Genomic DNA, 22,203 nt, shown 5'->3' with positions numbered 1-22,203 from the left:
AATATTACACCAACAAAACTACACGCGGACTACACATGGACGAAATTACACATTAAAGAATCACACCTACTGGAATTACACTCGTCAAAATAACCTACCTACATAACATAACACCTAGCTTTTGTTTATTTTTCAAATCTGAAATTTATTTAGCACTCACACAAAATGTATACCTATTTTGAGAATTTTCGACAAAATTTAAAAAATATTTATTTCGTAATTTTGGCAGTGTAATAATTGGTCCGTATAATTCATGCTGTGTTATTTTTTCCTTAAATTATAAAACATGTTAAGATGAGACAATACCCTAAAACAAAGCCAGAATCTCAAAGACGTAAGTGAAGCAGCCATGCACAAAAATATCCAACGCGCCGCCCTTGTGTATTGGACAGACCTGCGGTGGAATTCGTCCTAACAAATCTCTAAAATAAAGTGGGAATATTAACGACATAAGTGATGAAGTCGTGTAAAATCACTATACGGCGTGCGGCCCGGAGTAATGGATGGACCTATTGTCGACTTTGCCCTAGCAGGCTTAAAAAATCGATCTTTTCGTGGGGTTTAATTAAATTTTCAACATTTTACATAATAATATATTAAAGTATAAGTGATAAACAGGTCTTTAAAACACGCGCAATTTTTCGAGCACGACGGCGTAGCCGAGTGCTCGAAATAAAGCAAGTGTTTTAAAGACCAGTTATCCACGAATACTTTACGCTATTTTTTTTTATTGGTACACTTTGAAAACATAAATATTAATATTATTATTAAAAATTTGGAAATAAGAACTATTAATGAATTCGTGATGTGACATCACAATATCTTGTTGTCATGGAAATGAAAAACACAAACATTAATTTACAATCTGTCACATAAGATTAATAGTTGACATCACAGTTTTTACTACTTACTGTGTGTTGTAAAATGAGTTCTAACATTCATAATTTAAATACCAAAGCAGAATCGCGGTTAATACCTGAAAAATCCAAAGACGTTTATAAAAAAGAATATGAAAGGTTCATAACATGGATGGAGGAGCAAAACGTAGTAGATGTAGATGAACGAGTTGTGCTTGCTTACCTTCAGAAAATGTCGGAACAGTACAAAGCATCGACTAAGTTAAAAGTTGACATTTAGACTTCACATTTTGTTGATTTGTTGATGTTGCCATGGTAACTTTAAAAAACGCGCGTTCCATAAAGTGCGATTTAAACACGCTAGAGCGTACTTTAAATGAGTAAAAAAGGGCACCAATAAAAAAAAAATATTTTTGGTAAGGTTCTGTTTTTAAAAATATTAAATATATAACTTACATCCATAGAGATCCCTCTAGAAACATTTGATATTTTAGTAATTTGTTCATAAGAAATAATAAAATATTAGCGTGGAGCAATCCCACGTTATTGGAATCTTTTGTCGCATTTATCGACTAGATCATGAAAGAATAATATTATAAATTAGCTGTAAACCGCTACGCGTTGCTGTGGCTCACTCTGTATGTGCAGAAAGAAAAACAATAGCGCGTATTGGTTCTATGTCCAACAGATGGCGCTGTTTATCAAAAAATGAAGTTTGTCCAACAGACTACGCTGTTTTTTTTAAATAAAGCATGTTTGAAGAGATGGCGCTGTTGTTCAAAATAGCATGTTTTTACCTGTCACGGGTGACATATATATGATAAAGGTATATAAAAACAGATAAGTATTTGAATGCAGCGTTCTGTCAAAATTTCAAAGCTATTGGTGAAAAGCTTTCGGATATTTAAGATTTTGAACGTACGAACATTCACATTTTTATTTATGTAGATGGATATATTATACTTTGCTTCTATTGACCTTGGAATCTGTTTACATGTTGATAACCAGTTTGAGTTAATTTTTTTTTTATCAGATCGTTGCTTGTAAAAACATTTAAACATTCATTTCTCAATAAAAATGTCAACCACGACCAGTGGTCAAACGTGTTTGAAAATAGCATTGGATGTCGTAGGGTAACTGCTAATCTTCTGAAATATACATATTCCCAAGCAATCACAAGATCATTGTCTTGAACGAATGCAATCTGTGATATTATGATCCCTAAGGTGTATAAGAAATAAATTCAAAAACATCATTTTCAACATCATTTTGTGAAAATAATAAATTGACGCCACAAATAATAAAGAACTAATTCGAATCGTATTATTTGTTATTTCGAGTAGGATTAAGAAAAAAAACGTGAAAGGATTAAGAAAAAAAGTGAGTTTGAGTGTATACTAAACAAATCTTTCTGATTTCTGTTAGCTACCCACGTGGGAATAATCTGAACGATGGATGACCTTGAAAACTTAAAACATGCTCTAAAGTTAAGTATTTAGTATTATGCAAACACCAAGGTGTTTGGATTAAATATTCATAGTCACTGGTGTCTCGGTTATCGTGTCTTGTCCTTGAATTAATGACTGGCATTTTGGAACTAGTTTCGAAGGTCGTGTGTAGGAATTCCTAACTGCAATACATGTTCATTTTTTTTGCTAATGGGCAAGTCGTGTTTATTGTTTTTGTGTTCATGTTGCCTACTGATTAGGGGTTTTTTTTTTGATAACCGCACAAGAGTCGTAAACACCAGTTATAGATGGGGTATGTTGTGGGGCTAGAGTGGGAATGGGAAGGGGTTTGGGTATAGTACTGTCGGGAAGTAGGTACTTGCCTCTTCAGATCTGGCTAAATCTAGATAGATCTGGCCACTAAACGCGGTTAAACTAATTTTAAGCAATGTTTCTATTCCGAATGGCGGTCTTTCACCAGAACTTTACGGAGATGATCTACCATTCTTGTTCAGTAGATTTCGAAAACCTTTTTTTTTATAGAGCACATGTTTAAAAATAGAAGAAAAGATAATGTATTTAGTATTAAGCGTCATGTCTTACCAACATTATGTATTTATCGGAACTTCAAAACACTGCTCGAAAGTTTTTAGTGGGTTACATATAGAGACAGATGTTTGCTTTATTCTTGAGATTAAAGGCATAAAATTAGAAAAAAACGATAAAAATTGAACGTGGTATCAGAACGTAAAAGAAAAATTATTGTCATATTGTTTTTGTTGGCAGATTATTATTATCAAGTACCTGTATAGAAAGAAATAATACTTACCAACGTACTAGTACTGTATTTTGAGAAAAGTTTAGAAATGAAAGCCAATCACATTTTGGACGTGAACCTCCGCTTGAAAAAAAAAAAAAATGATACGTGACCTTTGGTTCTGAAAATGTATTCCGAAGAATCTTTTGGTAATGTTTCTAATACGATACATATCTAAAGTGATAAATCTATCTCTGTCCCTTATGGGGCAGAAAAAATCTTGGTAGGTTGGACCTAGAGATGCTTGATTGATGGATTATTTAGAGATAAGCAGCAGACAAAAAAATATCTGCCAAATAAAATAAAAATATTAAATACTCCCGAAGGAAATTTAAATTAAGTTTTATATGTATATAAAACAGTTATATGAATTTATGTAAAAAATACAAATATTTCTGCATTGCTGTGATTTTCTGTCAATTCCAAACAAATTATCAACCAATTACAACACTATTTCAAGCCATTTCAAGCAACGATTCCGAACGGTGGTCTTTCACCGGGGCGATACTAAAGATATCAAGTAGCTACAACTCTTCAAATAAAATTATAGTCAATCAGTATTAAAATAATAATCAAATTGTTATCAAAATGACAATCAAACAAAGGATATTAAATGGATGATTTGGTCGTATATAGTGCGACGACGATCGTGTCGATTATCGTCGAGATGTATACGACCAAACTGCACAGTCTATCAAAGCGGCGGAGCTAATAAAAGTTACGCGTTTGGTATGTAGGGAGAAACAAAGGCGGGCGCCGCTGTGCGTAGACGGGATTTGCAGTAGCACGGGTTAACCAAACCAAACAAATAATATCACTAAATCAATTATTTTGTGTATAAAGTAAAACATCATTAAGAACAAATTAACAAATTAAGAATCCACAGGTCAGTGTCGGACCAATTACGTATTTCCTTCGTCGACCGCCAAACGAATACGACAACAAACGAGTATCAGATTTTAGACTTCAGACCTACACAACAGGCCCACCGCTTGACCCGGGTATCGTTATTTTGACCCCCGCTCCTCGGTAAGTACTTCACGGTAAAGTTAGCCTTCGCAATATTTAGTATGTATTCACATGGCTCTAAATAGAATAGCCAATAAATTTGCGTAAAATTTCGATTTATAAACGCATTTTGAAATGTAGATAGTGGGTTAGGAGTAGGACAATATGCAGTATTCATTTTGCGAATTTTTTGTTTGTTTCGTTTTAGTCATAGTCATAGCCAGGGGGACTATACGTGGATAAAACTTGCTGATATAAAATACTGCTATTTAATAAAAATTTGGTCAAATTATTCTCATTCGTATTATAAACGGGACTGCAGACCTTTAACTAATGAATTGACAGTTTTCTAAAAAACTGTCACTAAAACACGAATGCGTTATGAGGAGTCGGAAAACGTGTTAATAAGCGCAGTTGCTTGAACACGCGTTTCGATATATTCTATTAGGAAATGGCGTACCATCACACTCTTAATATGATTTAAATATTTCAGCAACACTCATTTTTATTCGTGTGGTATAACCAATCGGAGGATATCTGTTAGGCTAGAGGAAGTTGGTATAGGAATGAGATTGTGAGGAGTTGCAGAGGAAGGTTGAGAAGTGCGGGGGTATACGAATCTGGCCACTAAATATACCTAAAGCTGTTTCGAGCAGCAGGCTACCTTTAGATTCTAAATAGTGGACATCAGGGCGGTACTACAGAGTACTCCTTGGAATATTATTTTAAATCCTCAACATATATTTTTTTCTGGATATTTTTTTCATATCAAAGTTACGTAATAACCTGCTTAAACACATTTACCATTATTTTTACTAGCTCTAAAATTTATGATATAAACATACTAACAGATATAGACCAAATGTGTGTATTCGTACTATCTGTGGAAACTGTATTTTTTTAATTAAAATTGTAATATTCTAGGCACAAAAGACTAAAAGTGAACCATCCGACCGTAGTAAATTAGTTTCTTTTGTAAAACGTTAGAAACATGCAACCTACTTTAAATAGCTTTCAAATGCAGACGTATTTTCAATTTAGAAAGGTTAAATTATTATCTTTTACCCCTACGAATATAGGCTTTCATAGAACCTAACAATTTAATAGTGCATGTCAAATTAAATAAAAATGTTTTATTTTTTATCTTGTAAATTTGGAAGAACGCTTTATCTTTTCTTATCTTTATTGGCTGATATTACCATAGCGACATCTGCATTATATCGACAATAGAATAACAAATGTAATTTCTGTCTACAGTGGCTGGTGACAGCTCCTTGATCTCATTCCAATAGCATTATTGGATAGTAATTATGCTTCCAAGTCTTTGAAAGCATTCATAATAATTAATTAATTTTCTTTTTATGGTAAAAGTGGTTAGTTTTTCAAATATTTATTCAAAAAAAATTTCGTAAATATTTTGAATGACGTACTTCGCTTTCTCACTGTATCATACAGAAATGTTATTTAAAAGCCCATCATAGATAATAATAACATATTTTAAAAAACATTCTACAACACAGTCTCGGAATACACACGGTACCTATGGTTTTTCTCTTACATATCTAACTAACTAACCATCGTAGTTAGTTAGCGTGCCGTTTCTCCGAAGGGATTGGCAGAGAATGTACCGCTGAACAACTTGGTCTTGCCACACACTTCTTGCCTCGTTCACATTCATACATCTTATCATACATACGTTTCTATTATTCTGACTCTTGACATGGCTCAACTCAAGTATCACTTGATCGTGCCATGTCTTCCTCGGACGTCCCCGACTTCTGCTACCATTCACATTTGCTTCTTATATTATCCTTACACTAATTTCTTCGCTCATTCGCTCTACATGCCCAAAACACCTAAGCGTTCCTTTCTTAATCTTACTCGTTACGCTTTTATCATACGTGGTTTTACACACATACGCCTGAAGGATCTCATACTTACTTTTTTGCTGTACCGACTCGTAACCTAAGCCAATTCAAGACACATATTTACTTTATCCTTCTTAGACAATTCTAACAAGAAGTTAAGAAAACTTCGTCCTTGCAATAATCAAGATTTTTGTTAATTTTGAGACAGTGGTGGATATTGGTAAACCTCTGTTTATTGGTAACATTGAGTTTCAATTACGCTTATTAATTAGTAGTTCCCCAATAAAGGCTACATGCCTGCAAACACGTCTTACTGTCAACGTATCAATCGAAGGCCAACATTATAATTGTTGTGACTCCGATATAATTTATAATAATTTGTAGCCTAGCCTAACCATCGATATAATAGTTGGTTGATGTAGATACTCGCATTACTTCCCTTTAGAATTTGCATGTATATCACAATGCTTCCGTTAAGGATTCGCTTCATGTGATGTTATGATGATATAGGTATATGATAAAATTATTGTTACATCGTCCACGTTAATTTGATGTAGGTAACACGTTGCCTTAGAGAGACTTCGCGTGTTATCAAATTGGTACAGTATTTTAATCAAAATGAACTGGAAAGATAATTATTTTTTTTAAGTAGAGGGGGCGAAAGATATTTATTACACAGCAAAACAAATAAACTATGGGTTACTACATCTATATACATAAACATGTAAATTTTGACGTGTAAACGTTTTTTGAAAATCATAAACATCCGAAATTTCTTCACAGATTGATTTGAAATTTTGACCCAACGTTGCATTCGAATACGCGTGTGTTTTCAAATACCTATAACTTTATCTAGATCTATATAACTATTGTTTAAATGAATATCGCACTACTGCCCGGAGTCAGTGGTCAGAGTCAGTCATTGCCTCTCCAGTTGGGGTACCTCGTAAGGCTGAAGGGATGTGGCGGAGGAAGGAAATACGGAAGAGGTGGATGGGGAAGTACCTGGATATTAAGATCTGGTCACCGAACACAGCTAAAGACTCAAGCAACGCAACGTTTCGATTCTGAATTTTTGTCTTTCATCGGGCAATACTGCGAGTATCTTGCACTCTTAATTAGTATTAATGAAATTCTTCAGCGAAAAACTAAATGTTTGTCTTTGTGCAATATTAACCAACCAAATTAAATTTTTCCGCGAGCTTTAAAAATATGTCCAATATTGGTTGCTCTATAAAATGATCTCTCCCAAATTTTCTAGAGCATATTATTGAATAGATATCTTTCTGCAGCGTGTGGTATTATACGGAGTAATAAATCGAAAACATTACGGAGGAGAACGTAATGTTTTTCCCCACTGCGTAGGTTTTGCCGAAGGAGGGGGACAAGTAATTACTCGGGCAAATCACGCGTCGCAGTAAAGTCAAAAATTCCGCACATAATTGAAAGCCTCTCGGCATTTTTCTTTCCATTGCAAATAATTCTCGTTCACCCCTTCATAAATGAAATCTGAGATCATCTTGCATTCTTTCTGAAAGAAATAAATTAAGCTTTCAAGATCATTCCCGTATTATTGAAGTTCAACTTTGTATTAAACTCATTCCAACAATTGCAAATCGGACACTAGTTTAGAAAAATAAATAGTTAAGTTATTGTTCAAATGACCCATCATTTATTTTACACTTATTTTAACTCACATTTTTTAAAAATATAAATAAACTAAATATTTTAGACTGCAAGCTAATTTTAATATGACCAATGAATAAATTAAAATTTATTCCCGAAAACTCGTAAGCGGTATTTATAAGGATTTATTTTACTCTACGCATTCTATAACATTTTATTGACAGATTTTTAAAACGTACACACGGAAAAAATAATCAAAACTAATGCAGAAATATTTTAAAGAGGAAGGAATTTTTAAATCACTAACAATAAGCTGGATTCAAAACATAGGAAGGTCTGAAATAGATAATATACTGACACGAAATTCCAAATTAAACTGAAACCTCTTAACTGAACAAAAAAAATACACGATATAAAATATTTATAACTATTTCAGAAAAAACACTGTTTAATATATTTACAATTACTTCATATTTTTCATATTACAAAATTTTTATAATATGTCAATAAAATCCTCAGCACGGGAGATCCCAGTGAAGATATCATTATATCTGATTCCTCGGCTGGCTAAGTCCTGCATCACAACACAAGCAAAATTTCTGTGATGGTAGTAGGAGATTTTCAAACATTGTTGGGTTGTTCGTAACCCGGGAATGTTTGTCTTTCTTTAAAAAAAAAAAATCTATTTGTTACAGAAAAGAATATAATAAAAAACTTTATTATTATTCCAATAACTCTTTTTTAAGTTGTATTTTTCCATTCTACGTTTTTTATGAATATGGTATGATGTTTTTTTATAAAGTTGAAATAAATTATATCTTCTATTATAAACGAAACTTTCCCTAAAAAAGTTATTTTTTTAAATTAATACTTCTTAACCTGTCTGAACGTTCAGTTAACCTCAAAAAGATACCAGAAATTATACAAGGGTGGAAGATTTGCAGCTACGCCACACTGATGCCTTAATAGGTATAATGTAAAAAAATTATATAATTCAAGTGTTTTATTTCCCAAAGATTGAAAAAGACTTATTTTAGCAATACGAAAACGATTATCTCATTTTCTCTAAAACTAAGGACGGTTTGTTTCGGAGAATTTGAACAATTCATCAAATTTGAACGTTGATTTCCGGGTTCTGTGAAAGTCCTATTCAAGTTCTGTTATTATATCATTATAGGCTAGTTGCTTGACAAAACTGAAATAAAAACAGAAATTGAATAGGACTTTCACAGAACCCGGAAATGAACGTTGAAATTTGATGAATTGTTCAAATTCTCCGAAACAACCCGCCCTAAATAAATGATTTCAAAATATGGCATGATTCACGCATCTAATTATTCTTTTTTTGACGTAATTTTATTCGTCTGTAACCTTTTAAATAGCACCATCCATTTTATTCGTCTGTAACCTTTAAAATAGCACCATTTAAACAACGCACACCAAATTATCATAAAACTGGAACATAAACATTTTTATTTAATCTGTTGAAATGATCAAATTTCCTTCTAGATTATAAAAGCAATGAATAGGAAAAAAAATTCCATAGTTATTTTTTATTTTAGATTCAATTTTCATAAAAATGATCAAACAATCATTGTAAAGGTACATTGTTTTTTCAACAAAAATAATCACCTTTTGTTTAAACGAAAAAAGTGAACGTTTAAGCTGTTTTTAGATTGGGGCGGTTGGATAAAACCGAGATTATTGGAAAAGTGTCGACTGAAACTAATTCCTTGTAATTTTCTCCTGTTTTGTAAAAAATAAAGTTTCCATTAGGAAGCATTAGGAACAGTTTTTTTTATAAAGCTCTTTTGAAAGTTACTCAATATTAATTAAAAAATAAAGTATTGTTTTTCTTACGAAGACTAGAACAGTAGTCACTAGTCACTTTTGAATTTTTGCATAAAATACCCGACCAAACATCACAATAAAATACCTGACCAAACATCATAATTAAATACCCGACCAAACATTACAGTAAAATTCGAGACCAAACATCACAATAAAATTGTAAAACATGGTTATAAAATAATTCGATTTATCATGATCGTTAATGCTAATATTATACTTTTTTTTAAAATTACTCTATGATTTTTAATTTTTCGGCGAATAATATTTTAAAATAAAAACATAATATTTTGATGGGTTAAATTTTAAAACTACACACAATGAATTTACGAAAAAAAAAATTATAATATAGTTTGCTATTAAATTTTTTTTTTATGAATACATTTTTTTAAACATTTTTGACGCATTTTCCGGTGTTCATTATGAAATATGTAATATAAAATACCTTTTATAAAAGTTTTCCATATCATTTTATACTATTTTTCTTATTCAATTTTTTCTTCTTAAGGGATTAAGAAATAGTATTAAAATATGAATAATGCATTAGAGATGAAGTTCCAACTAAATTTATTTCCACACAATGTTTTATAGTTTATGGAATGCGGAGAATTTACATTGTCGCAGAAAGAGCCAAATATAAATTGAATTGATTTGATTGGATTGCTAGAATTAAAATATTTTTGAAGTATTTTTAATGCAGTACTGTAAATATATAACTAATCTTCAGTTATTACATTAGTTGTAATCATGAATCGGCAAAAAATAAAATAATTTCGACGAAAAATAAGCTAATTCTTTGACCTGTTTAAAAACATAGGTTCTGCATCGGTGTCCCAATTTAACTATAGGAATCAATGACGCCCTTCAAAGTTATAGAGTGGAATATACTCCCAGATAAGTGTAAGACCACCATTCAGAATTGAAATGTTTGTCTGAAATGGCTTTAGCCGTGTTTGGTGACCAGATCTGATTAGCCAGGTACTTCCCCACCATACTCTTTCTAATCTCATTCCCCTCTCCACTACTACATCCACCCTCACAACATACCCCAATTGGAAGATTATAAACTAAAAAATTTTAAAAAATGTATATCTACTCCCCTATCATAAATATTTTTTTCTATTGATTTTTAGATTTTAATTTTGCTATACTTATCTAATGATAAAAGTTTTAAAATTGGTTTATCTAATTCAATCGGCGAAAAATATTTTATTTTCATAAAAATATTCGGTAGATTTTTAATGATAAATCTTAAATATAAATAAATTAATATTTAAGTATTTTAATAAATAAATATATTAAAATACAGCCTGTCTATGTTTGTGCGTACTAAACACGAAAAGTAGTCCACCGATATCGTTGAAAATTTCAAAAGTTTGTTCTGATTAGTGTCAGGAGGGTTTGGAGAGTGGTTTAAATGTTAGAAGATGTCGGCAATGCCCGAGGAATACTTAATGCAATATCTCTGAACCGTAATGAGATACTGAGTCGAATTAAAGTGGATGTTATGTAGTTTTTTAACAGTAACATTGTGGTATATAGTAATGTATGGCGGTAGAAGTCGGATACACCTGAGAAAGATATAAGCAATAGAGGAGCATTGCGGAGTCCATAAATAGACCACTCACTAGATCGATGTATCCGGGCTTTTTATATGAAACAAGTTGGTCCTTTATTTAACCATAAATATGCCAATATTCAATATGACAGTACAGTTCTCATTCGGAGCCAATTTATTAGCCTAAAATATTTTTAAAATAAAATTGTTTGAAATGTCAAAATATTACTTCACCACAGAAAAATGAAAAACTCAGTTAAATGTTTAGCATTTTTACTTCAGCAAGACAACAAATTATAGATACAGGTTAAATCATTAATGAATAAGGTTGAATGATGAAATTCTACGTAGCATAATAAAATCAAGATCCAGTACGGCCTCCAGATTATTCTATAGACTTTCAGAGTTTTTCATTGGTGGATATAGTTAAACAACAATATGACGTCACAATGTTCACGGTTCCAATTTTCGATCAGAGTTATACCCCCCTGGCGGGGTACACTAGTCAGAAATAAAAATATGAAAATCGAAAATAGAAGATTTTGGCTAGATTCGTCGATCAAATATTAGATTGTAAAATAGTAGAATCTGGTCAGTAGAACCGTTAATACGTAGGAAACTATGATGTCTCGACAGTGGTAAGAAGTAAACAGGATAGGGTAAAACGTTTCGATTCATATTTAAATTGGGAATTGGAGCTACTTAATGTAATAAAGGATCTTCTTAGCGATGTATTGCGCAACAAAGACCATCTAGTTAGTGTGAAATTGCCAAAGATTGGAGCAACGCGTATTTACGACGGTATAAAAGCGATAAATTATCAGCATCTCAGTTCACACTTCAGATGTGAATGGACCCGTAGCTACATAGATACAAACTAACGTACTTATTAATACACCAAACTGGCTGATAGCAAAAGTGGCCTAAGTCAGATTGGAGGAATTTTATCACAGTTATTCATGGTCACTACGGAATGGACCCACAAACTTACTTGACGAGTATTTTAAACATGTTTATATAATGCTAGCTAATTTTAGTATTTTAATAATTTGTCTTTTTTACTCTTGCGTTCTTTGAATCCTTGATAACCTATCGGTTTGATATAATATTATTATATTATATCAAAAATAAAAGCTTTCAACAGTGTAAAACTTGAAATCAAAATTTAGGAAAATAAAAATAAATTTACACACAAAATTACAAAATGGATTAAAGAACAAAAAAGACAATATTACCAAAATGTCATAGCATAAAATAAAAATAAAACCTACACGTAACACACAAAACTAATATAAACACACATCACTCACAAACACACAAGATTATAAATTATATGTATTATTTTATCTTATGTTGTAGATTGTATTTAGATTATATTTTCATATTATAAAATGAAGGCCTCAGCACGGGCAAGCCACCCAGTGAGGCCAACATTACTGAAAAACTTTGAAATGTAAAAAAAATTGTACCAAATAAAATAAAATAAATATTATTGTGAAAAAGAATTTGTTAGCAGAACATGTTAAATTAAACCTTATTTGATAAAAAGAGTGCCACTGTAATGGGCGGTCTACCGAAAAGTTTGCATTATAACGTGCGGTCATGCATCAAAAATCACAACAACATGCGGTCTCTCAGGATAACTACAACATTTTTTGTACTATATTTTATCGATTATCTGCGAAGTTTATGCTGCAGCGTAGTACCTATGGTCAACCTACTAAATCAATATATTGCGTGCGGTCTACCAGTGCGTATTGCGTGCGGTCAACCAGTGCGTATTTCGTACGGTATGCCGGATCATTGAATAAACGCTATAAAATTACTTTTAGTCTAGTTTCTGCTGCCGTGCAGCTCGCACGGACAGAAATTTCGATAAACTCAGTAACCACAAACCACAGTGATACCCAGTTTAACATATTGTTGTTGCAAAAATAAAGCAGGCTGGCTGCGTTTAGTCACCAGACAGCCCGCAAAAAAAAATAACTCATTATGGACCGAAGTGTCCAATCATTAATTGACTCAATTAAAATTGAAATAGGAAAATGCTCATCTGTCAAAGAGGCAAAACAAAGGAGTAACATAGAACAAGATATACACCAGCTAGAGGAAATATGGTGCAAGGAAAAACTTCAACTACAAGAAAAAATAATTGAGCTACAAAATAAACTTATATTAAATGAAGAAAAATATTCAGAAAAAATTGAAAATTATTTAAAAGAAAAAAAGGAATCAACTAATACTACGTACAACAAGTCAACCCTCTCAATACCTATACCAGAGGCCAAATACTCATTAATAATTGCAAGTGAAAATACTAATACAACATCTGATGATATTCGAGACATGATAGTTAAAAAAATTAAAACATCGCATTTGGGGATTGCAGTAAATGGAGTACAAAAAGCATCAAATAAGAAACTAATCATCTCTTGCCCCAAAAAGGATCACGCAAAAAAACTAACAGAAGAAATAAATATAGTCTTCAAAAATAATATGATCGCGAAAGAATTAGAAAAAAAAAATCCTAAACTATTCATCAGAAACCTACCTATCGACCTATCAGAAGAAGAAATAATAGAATCATTAAAAACCCAAAATGATGGAATTAAAATCATCATGGATGAAAATCCGAAAAACTCAGTAAAATTAGTAAAAATGCTTAAACCAAAAGGACAAAACAATCTTACAAACTATATAGTCGAAACAAGTGGAAAACTTAGGAAATATCTCATATCTAAAGAGAAAATTAATATTGGATACCACAGAGTGCGGGTGGAGGATGCTAATCCAATAATGCAATGCTTCCATTGCCTGAGATTTGGACATTCAGCTGTCAACTGCTTTAATAAGGACAAGAATGCTTCGTGCCTGCACTGCGCCATGGACCATCCTTGGAAAGACTGTCCCAATAAAAACAAAGAAGAGAAATGCAAAAATTGTGATTTCCAAAACAACACTTTCAAGTCAACAAACGATACAAATCATAAAGCAAATAGCAAAAATTGTATGTATTTAAAAAAAATGATGACTATTGCCCAAGGGCGTATAAATTATGAATAGGTATGTACCTACTTTAACATTCTTAATAACTAACTTTAAAATTCTTAACAAGATTAAAAACTCAATAACAAATCTTATATTTTTGTTTCAAATACGCTTATTTTCTGACTTTTCACACTTTTCTAACTTTTCGCACAATTTAGCTATTAATATTAAAACTTTAAAACAATTGAGAAACATTTCAATGTTATTAATCTACCATCGAAGAGATAACGATTTATCAGTAATATCCAAAAAATATTTAATTAACTATTTCTGTAAAATTTTAAGACAAAAACAAAGCATTAAAATATTAGCCTACTCTCAAAGTGTTAATGTTTGTAAAATATTATTTATACAAAACAAAATTAATATACTACATAGTATGTATCATCTTCATAATATCATCACTAGTAATACAATACTAAGTTGTTCAATATTGTCACCAAAACTATTTCAAGTCAACCTTGATATTATCCGTGAACATATGCTGCTAATTTATAGTTTGTCATCAAAATCAAATTCATTTTTGACAATTAGTTATAGCAATATTATTTCCTTATTTCTTTTAAAATGAATAATTTCTTCACTGAGGAATTAGATAAAACGCTTAATATTTCGGAATATATTTGTCATACTTTAAAAGATTGTAATAAAATCGTGGATAAAATAACAAATTCATTCTCTGTACTCCATTTAAATATCAGATCAATGAAACAAAATTTCAATGAATTTTTACTCTCAATTAATTTACTAAATCATAAACCGGACGTTATTGTTTTAACGGAAGCATTCACCAACCTATACAATAAATTTTGCATACCAGAATATACCTACTTCGCAACATCTTGTGCTATTAACAGAAATAGTGGTATTGTTGTATTTGTTAAATCTTGCTATTCAAACATCGCAGTGGAAGAAGTACCTATGCAGCGAGTTAATTGCTTAGATATTAATCTAAATGTAAATAAAATGTGTTTTAATATTATTGCAATTTACCGAACACACGGATCAAACGAGTACACATTTATGGATGAATTGAGAAGCATTATCTTATCAAAAAAAAATAAACAGAACATAACAATAATCGGCGATTTCAACATAGATGTTTCAAACGAAAATAGTAACAGAATAAAAACTGAATTTATCAATTATATGACGGAAATGAATTTCATATTGTGTATAAATAAATATACTAGAGAAATTACGGGTCAACGTCCATCTTGCGTCGATCACATATTTTTTTTTTTTTTTTTTTTTTTACAGTATTACCGCACAAGAGTCCCAACTGCTCCCGTCTGGAGCCAGTGAGACTATGGCATCCCCAATTGGGGTATGTTGTGAGGCTGAGGGTATTGGGGAGGGGAGATGGGGAAGAGGAAGGTGGGGAAGTACCTGGCTATTCAGATCTGGTCACCAAACACGGCTAAAGCCATTTCAAGCAACGTTTCAATTCTGAATGGTGGTCTTACACCAGGGCGATACTGAGAGTATGGAGTAACATATGGAGTAACACTAAAGATACCGACAAATTACACACGATAATATTAAAAAATAATATTACTGATCATCACACTTGCATCTATATACAAAAACTTAATATTAATAATCATATTGATTCAAAATGCAATACTTTTACAAAAAATTCACTAAACCATCATAAATTAAGCCTAAAAATAAAAACAGAAACATGGCGTTCCGTATTAGAATCAACATGTGCTGAAACATGCGCAAATATTTTTGATAATATACTATGCAATTATATTACAGCATCAACAGATATTAAAACCATAAAAATTAAATCAAAATTCAAAAAAATAAAACCATGGATTTCACATGGCTTAATCGTGTCTATTAGAAAAAAAGAAGAGTTATATCGCTTGACAAAGAAATTTCCCTTAGATAAAAAAATATACACAGATTATAAAAAATTTAGGAACAAATTAACCTGTTTACTAAAAACAACTAAAGAAAACTTTTACAAAAATGAAATTGATGTGGCTAAACAAAATGTAAAACATATATGGAAAACAATAAATGAAATAAATAGTAGAAAAAACAAAAAAACACAAATTAAAAAAATTAATATCGGAAAAAATTCTATTAATGCCCTAATGGAACCGACAAAATGTGCTAATGCCTTCAATAAATATTTCGCTAACGTCGGACAAAATTTAGCTACACGGATTGATGAAAATTATAAAATAGATAATTTCGAAAAGGACTGTCACAAACAAAATAATCTGTCAGTTTTCAAACCGGTAACAACAGATGACATAAAAAATATTATTAGTGAATTAAAAGGTGCATCTGCACCAGGGTTTGATGGAGTCACAGTAGAAATGTTGAAAAATTATAATGAATTATTAATTCCAATTACACACATTATAAATATTAGTTTAAATAGTGGAATATTCCCCTCCGTTTATAAAAAATCTATTGTAACACCCGTTTTTAAATCTGGCAGCCCCGAAGAAATATCAAATTATCGACCCATATCTGTTGTCTCAAACATTGCAAAAATTTTCGAAAAGATCGTAAAAAAGCAACTTTTATACTATATTGAAGATAATAAAATAATTAGTCCTAGCCAATTTGGATTTAGAGAGAAACTAGGCACTCATGATGCCATTGCAGAACTAACTTCAACTATATACCGTGCATTAGATAAAAAAAATAAATGCCTTGGCATTTTCATTGATTTACGTAAGGCTTTTGATAGTATCTCCCATACAAAACTAATTAATAAATTAAATGATATCGGTATTATTGGTAAGGTAAGGTATTGGCTGCAAAGCTATCTAACTCAAAGAAACCAAAAAGTAAAATTTAATAACTCACTTAGCGTAGATGAAACTTTAGAATTTGGAATTCCCCAAGGGACTGTTATTGGACCAATTTTATTTATAATTTACGTTAACCATATGTTTAAATTATCACTTAATGGTAAACTTATATCCTTTGCTGACGACACTGCAATAATTATCGAAAAAAAGACATGGAACGAAATTACCAATGCAGCGAATCAGGATATGAAGGTTATAAAAAATTGGTTCGATGGCAATTTATTATCACTTAACACAGAAAAAACATATTGTATTCCTTTCACTCTACAAGAAGATGTGCCAAATAACCTAATTAACATAACAATTCATTCTAAAAATTGTGTAAATGACGGTACATGTAATACGGACTGCGCGAAACTAAATCATAAATCCAATATAAAATATCTTGGTATCTTAATAGATAAAAATGTTAAATGGAAAGACCATATTAATCTCACTGTTGAAAGAATAAGAAAACTTATCTATATTTTCTATAATATACGAAATATTTTAAATAAGAAAACTATCAAAATTGTCTATTATGCATTAATTCAGTCCTTATTACAGTACGGGATTATTGGGTGGGGAGGGGCTTTTAAGGCTTCTTTACAGCCCATAATTACAATTCAAAGAATAATTATAAAAATCATCCTTAGAAAACCATATGACTCCCCTACTTTAGAGATATTTCAGGAATTTAATGTACCATCTATAACAGAATTGTATAAGAGAATCGCCTTATATCAAATTTATAAAGAATATTTTATTTATAAAATTCACCCCTCAGATAGCATAAGCAATAGATTCAAAACTAATGGCTTAATAGCCATTCCTATGCTTAGAACGACCACGGCTCAGCACCACTATTCGTATTTAGGTGTGAGATGGTACAATATATTATTGTCCAAAAATAAAATTAGTGTAACCGAAACTGTGAATTATGAACAATTCAAAAAGTTAATTAAGTCCCTCAAATTGGATAATGATATATTGTACCCCTAATTTTCTTACACTTACTCAATCTGTAAAAAATATATATTAATTTGATTGTCTTTAAAAAAAAACTATTTTTCTAAATTTTTCTTGATATATTGTACCCTTAATTTCCTCACGCTTACTTAATCTGTAAAAAGATGTATTATTTTAATTATCTTTAAAAAAACAATTTTTCAATTTGTGTACCTATGTTAATATTATGTTTGTATTTATTTCAAAAGTTTTTGATTATTGTTTAAAAAATCATTAGTACTAAATGTAAAGACTCCTCCCATAAACACGAGCTCCTGGAGCTCACTTATGGAGAAAGAGAATAATAACGAACAAATTATTTATAAGTCTGCATATTGTTATCATTTATAATGTTAAATAATAAATAATAAAAAAAAAAATAAAATAAAATAATTGTATTTACAGTTATTTTCATAAGAAACTACCCAAGAGTGGATTTAAAATGCCGAGGTCTTGTGTTATATACTTCTACAAATATTATTCAATATCAGCACAATGACTGCACAATATTATTTTTATTTTATTTTATTTTTTATTTTAAATACATAAACGGCTATACTGCCTTTTATAAATAAACATATAATGGAGTACAAAGTAAGAAAAATAATATCATTACATTATAGTAGTTTTAAACTTAAAAATAACATACAATTATTTTGTGTTTCACAACCAAAAATAACAAAAAAAGAACAATGAGAAATATCATCATTTCATTTCAACATGTCCATGTTGCGTATATAAAGTTACATTATGGAAAAATAATTTTTGAGTGCATGTTTATATTGCGCTAATTTTAAGAAATAAATGTCGCCGATGTTGGCATGTTCATTTCCCAAAATGAGTAATCGACTGATTGGTGAGTAATAATGTGATAATGTATGTGTGTTATTATAGTAGAACGGTAGAGTCAGTCTATTGTTAGCGCGACCAGGGCAATGAAATAATTATTAATTATTTATTAATTATTATACAGAAGGGAAACTAAAAGTCACATTAGGCCGTCGCCCCACGGGTCGGTAAGCAATCGACATAAGCCAGATGTTATAAGACACTGCGCAGAAGAGTTCCACACTACGCTGCAGAGCCTTACCTCAGTATAGCGAAATTAATTTGCGCAGGGCCTTGCAGCATTCTGTTTATGCCTATTGCTTACCGATCCGCGATAAGATGGGCTTAGTTGAGATGAGTTAGAAGTGGTTAGAGGTTGAGTTGGAAATTACGACTGGTTCGCACCATGCCATTCAATTTATGTGAGTTCAATTCCCCTGCTAGCTCACAAGTCCGCCATTTTTCCGTTTTTTTAAATATTGCCAAATACGTAATTTGAATGTTTGTTTTTCTTTCTAATAGTGTTAGTAGCACATAATCTGCTTAATAGGCACATTTGTAATCCTTATATTCTGGAACGCATTAAGCTGGGTCACACGGCACAGCAAATGAGTCAAATGGCCCCGCGCCGAGCCAAACATCAAACAATGTGTGGGCACTCTGATGGCTCCGCGTGGCTCGACAGCCTCCGTTTGTTATTCGTCAAGTAGAAAATTCAGCCGAGCCAAAAAGCCGTGGCTCAGCTCGACCGTCTGTGGCAAATCCTTGAGCAAAAATCCATTCAGAAGCATGTTGGGAAGGTCAGATAGGGACTCTGGGTCTGCGAGAAAGTCTAGGGCCTCAGGTGTTGCTCTATGGACCTCATCAGTCCTGTCATCCCTTGACCACACTTTAGGTGGTCTGTGCCGCACCGTATTCACACATGTAACGAATTATAAATACATTTCAATGAAGAGTTCTAAACAACAGAAATATACATAATTTATTCAGAAATTGTTGTTTATCGGTAAAACCTCTTCAAGCGGACGTGATTTAGTTTTGGATGATAGAAAATATGTACCTATTGTATGTATCTAGCGATATAATACTACTTAATTTTAAGTTTGCTTTTGTTGAATATTTGTGAAATAAATTATTTGATGAACCCATGAATTACGTTCACAAGTTCGAGTATATACCGGGCTCGGTCCTGTGTGTTCCCCTAATTTGGTCCGTGTCAAAATGGATTCAGCCGTGTGTGTCCTGTTTTACGTTGGTTTTCCCCGATAACTTTACCAGAGCTAGACAATACATACTTTTTTATTTTTATAATGGGCAGGACCAACCCACCAATGATCAAGCCTTTGGGGAGAATGACTTTACAGACACTTCTAAGCCCTCTTTTTCTGAGGTGGACATTTTCACTTAAACTTCAATGACTTCAAGATGGCAATAAATGTTTTGTTAGCATCTAAGTTTTGTAAAATGTTAATGAAAAATGGATGAATGATTAAAAACTGCCATATTTCTTTGCGAGCTTTGATTTCTTTAACGATATAACAAAATGAAAATTATTATTATAGGTACCAAAATAAAAGTTGAACATGAGTAATGACATCAGTGATGGATAAATAATTTTTTCGCATTTCGATAAAATATGAACGAGCCCACGTAGGTATTTTGGAATATGATTGATAGGTCAGTTAGCATTTTTAATGCATAATTTTTTTTTCAAGTTTAGAATCAATAAAGAGAGAAACCAACAGAATACAGTAATGAAAGTTGTCTAGTATGCCCGAAGTAAGGTAAATATCCCCCTAATTCTGATGAAATTTTTTCAAATTACAAATTTGTTTCTTAAACAGATAAACGATTTAATTGACCTGTCTAGGGCCTAGGAGTCAAGTGTTTTGATGCAAAATAGCATAATCAGTTTTTTTTTTAATTCGATGTAGATCTCACTTCTAGGATTTTCTGTTCAATGGATAGATTTTTTTTTCAAATATCGAGGACCTAGATAATAAATTAGATATTGAAAAAAGTAATTGGAAAATTTTATTGTCAGTTTTTTGTTGTTGCTTGTCAGTAAGAATTGAAATAATTGCGTAATTTGGAAGATCTGGGACTGGGTTAATCGCAGTAGAATAACACTCGATAACGTTAGTTCGAAGGTCCAAATATTTAATCTAGTTTAATAAATAAATACCGAAATAACACGATATTTTATAACAATACTCTATTTAGTTACTTACTTGTTTATGACTGCTTGGTCGCCGCCTTTGTTTCAATGTAACATAACCTCAAACATTCGACTTGTACGCAGGCACTTGCTGAATGTCAAAACAATTGTTTCACACAGCCATTGTAATAGCTTATCGAAACTTTTCAAGCGTTATAAAACTTTTCCTTTTAGTCGAACCAATACTCATATGTAAATACTAAACAAAACTTAATTTTAGAAATAAATATACTTCTTTAAACAAAATTAACTTTTCGTAGGTATTCTGTTTTCCGAATGTGCGATTCAAACAATCTAAAACTTCACTAAAAAGTCCCATTCAAAACTGTTTGCTGGTTTTATGTTCTTAGTTTCACAAAAAAACTTTTTATAAATCCTTAAAAGTATATTTTAGTACCTCCTAAAACTTGGCTGAATTTTCGAACTCCGAGCGCGGGAACGTTCTGAATTTGAAATTCCGAAGTCAGATACGTTCCGAGCGAGCATGCGATTCGTTCAACAGTACGGGCGCGACTGCCGCCCATGGCACAGTACGGGAGAATGCGCGTCATTTTGCTCTGGGATAAGATCTGCTCTCGAACTACGAACACACCGAAACCCATCAAGAAATTGAACGGAACGACTTATCACGAATCTGCGCACGCCCGGCGTTATTTGGTGGACATTTTTTGAGTGATAATAAAATAATGGAAACATCAAACATTGCAACATAAACCACATGCTGCGCTGTTCGCTTGACTTGCTTACTGTTGTGTAGTATTTATTTTATCATGCCTACGATAAATTATCTGGCATTCCATGGCCGGGACAATAAATAGTCAAAATAGGATTATGCGCTGCCTACATAATTTGGCCATGATATGAATTAATAATTCGCATCTAAACAGAGAATCGATAGTTTTTTAGAGCGGACAAATTACAAAAATGCTTATGTTTAGTTCGTTTTAAAATTTTATCATAAAACTTAGATGAAAATCTGACATAGGTAAGTGGCTTTTTTCATGCTAGGCAAATGGCCAAGAATTTCTTATTTTGTATGTTGGGAAAGTCAGAAGGGGACATATTGGTCTGCGAGCCAGTCTAGGGACTCAGGCAGCCTCCGGGGTTGCACTGTGGGTGGACCTTATCAGTCCCGCCATTCCGTGACCATATTTTCGTTTTTTTGTGCCGCACCGTATTCATACATCGCCAAATTATGTATTTTATTAAAAATGTAACGGATTATCATCGCCGAAAATTTAAATAATTTTTG

The 22,203-nt window shown here is 31.8% G+C and overlaps 1 protein-coding gene across 3 annotated transcripts in view; it reads right to left on the bottom strand.

Moving 5' to 3' along the window:
* The window catches only part of LOC149425662 (gonadotropin-releasing hormone receptor-like), a 395,919-nt gene extending 374,362 nt beyond the window's left edge, over positions 1 to 21,557 (bottom strand). For all 3 annotated transcript variants that reach the window (XM_089640947.1, XM_089640963.1, XM_089640955.1), the window contains exon 1: positions 20,965 to 21,557. The gene's annotated coding sequence lies outside the window, so the exon portion shown is untranslated. The remainder of the gene's footprint in view (positions 1 to 20,964) is intronic.
* Positions 21,558 to 22,203: the final 646 nt, after the last annotated feature.

The sequence above is a fragment of the Hesperophylax consimilis genome, chromosome 2 (assembly GCF_061612785.1).
Source record: "Hesperophylax consimilis isolate HC1 chromosome 2, BYU_Hcon_1.0, whole genome shotgun sequence".
Lineage (NCBI taxonomy): Eukaryota > Metazoa > Arthropoda > Insecta > Trichoptera > Limnephilidae > Hesperophylax > Hesperophylax consimilis.
The sequence above is the reverse complement of the archived record's forward strand: the minus strand, read 5'-3'. Positions and strand labels throughout refer to the sequence as shown.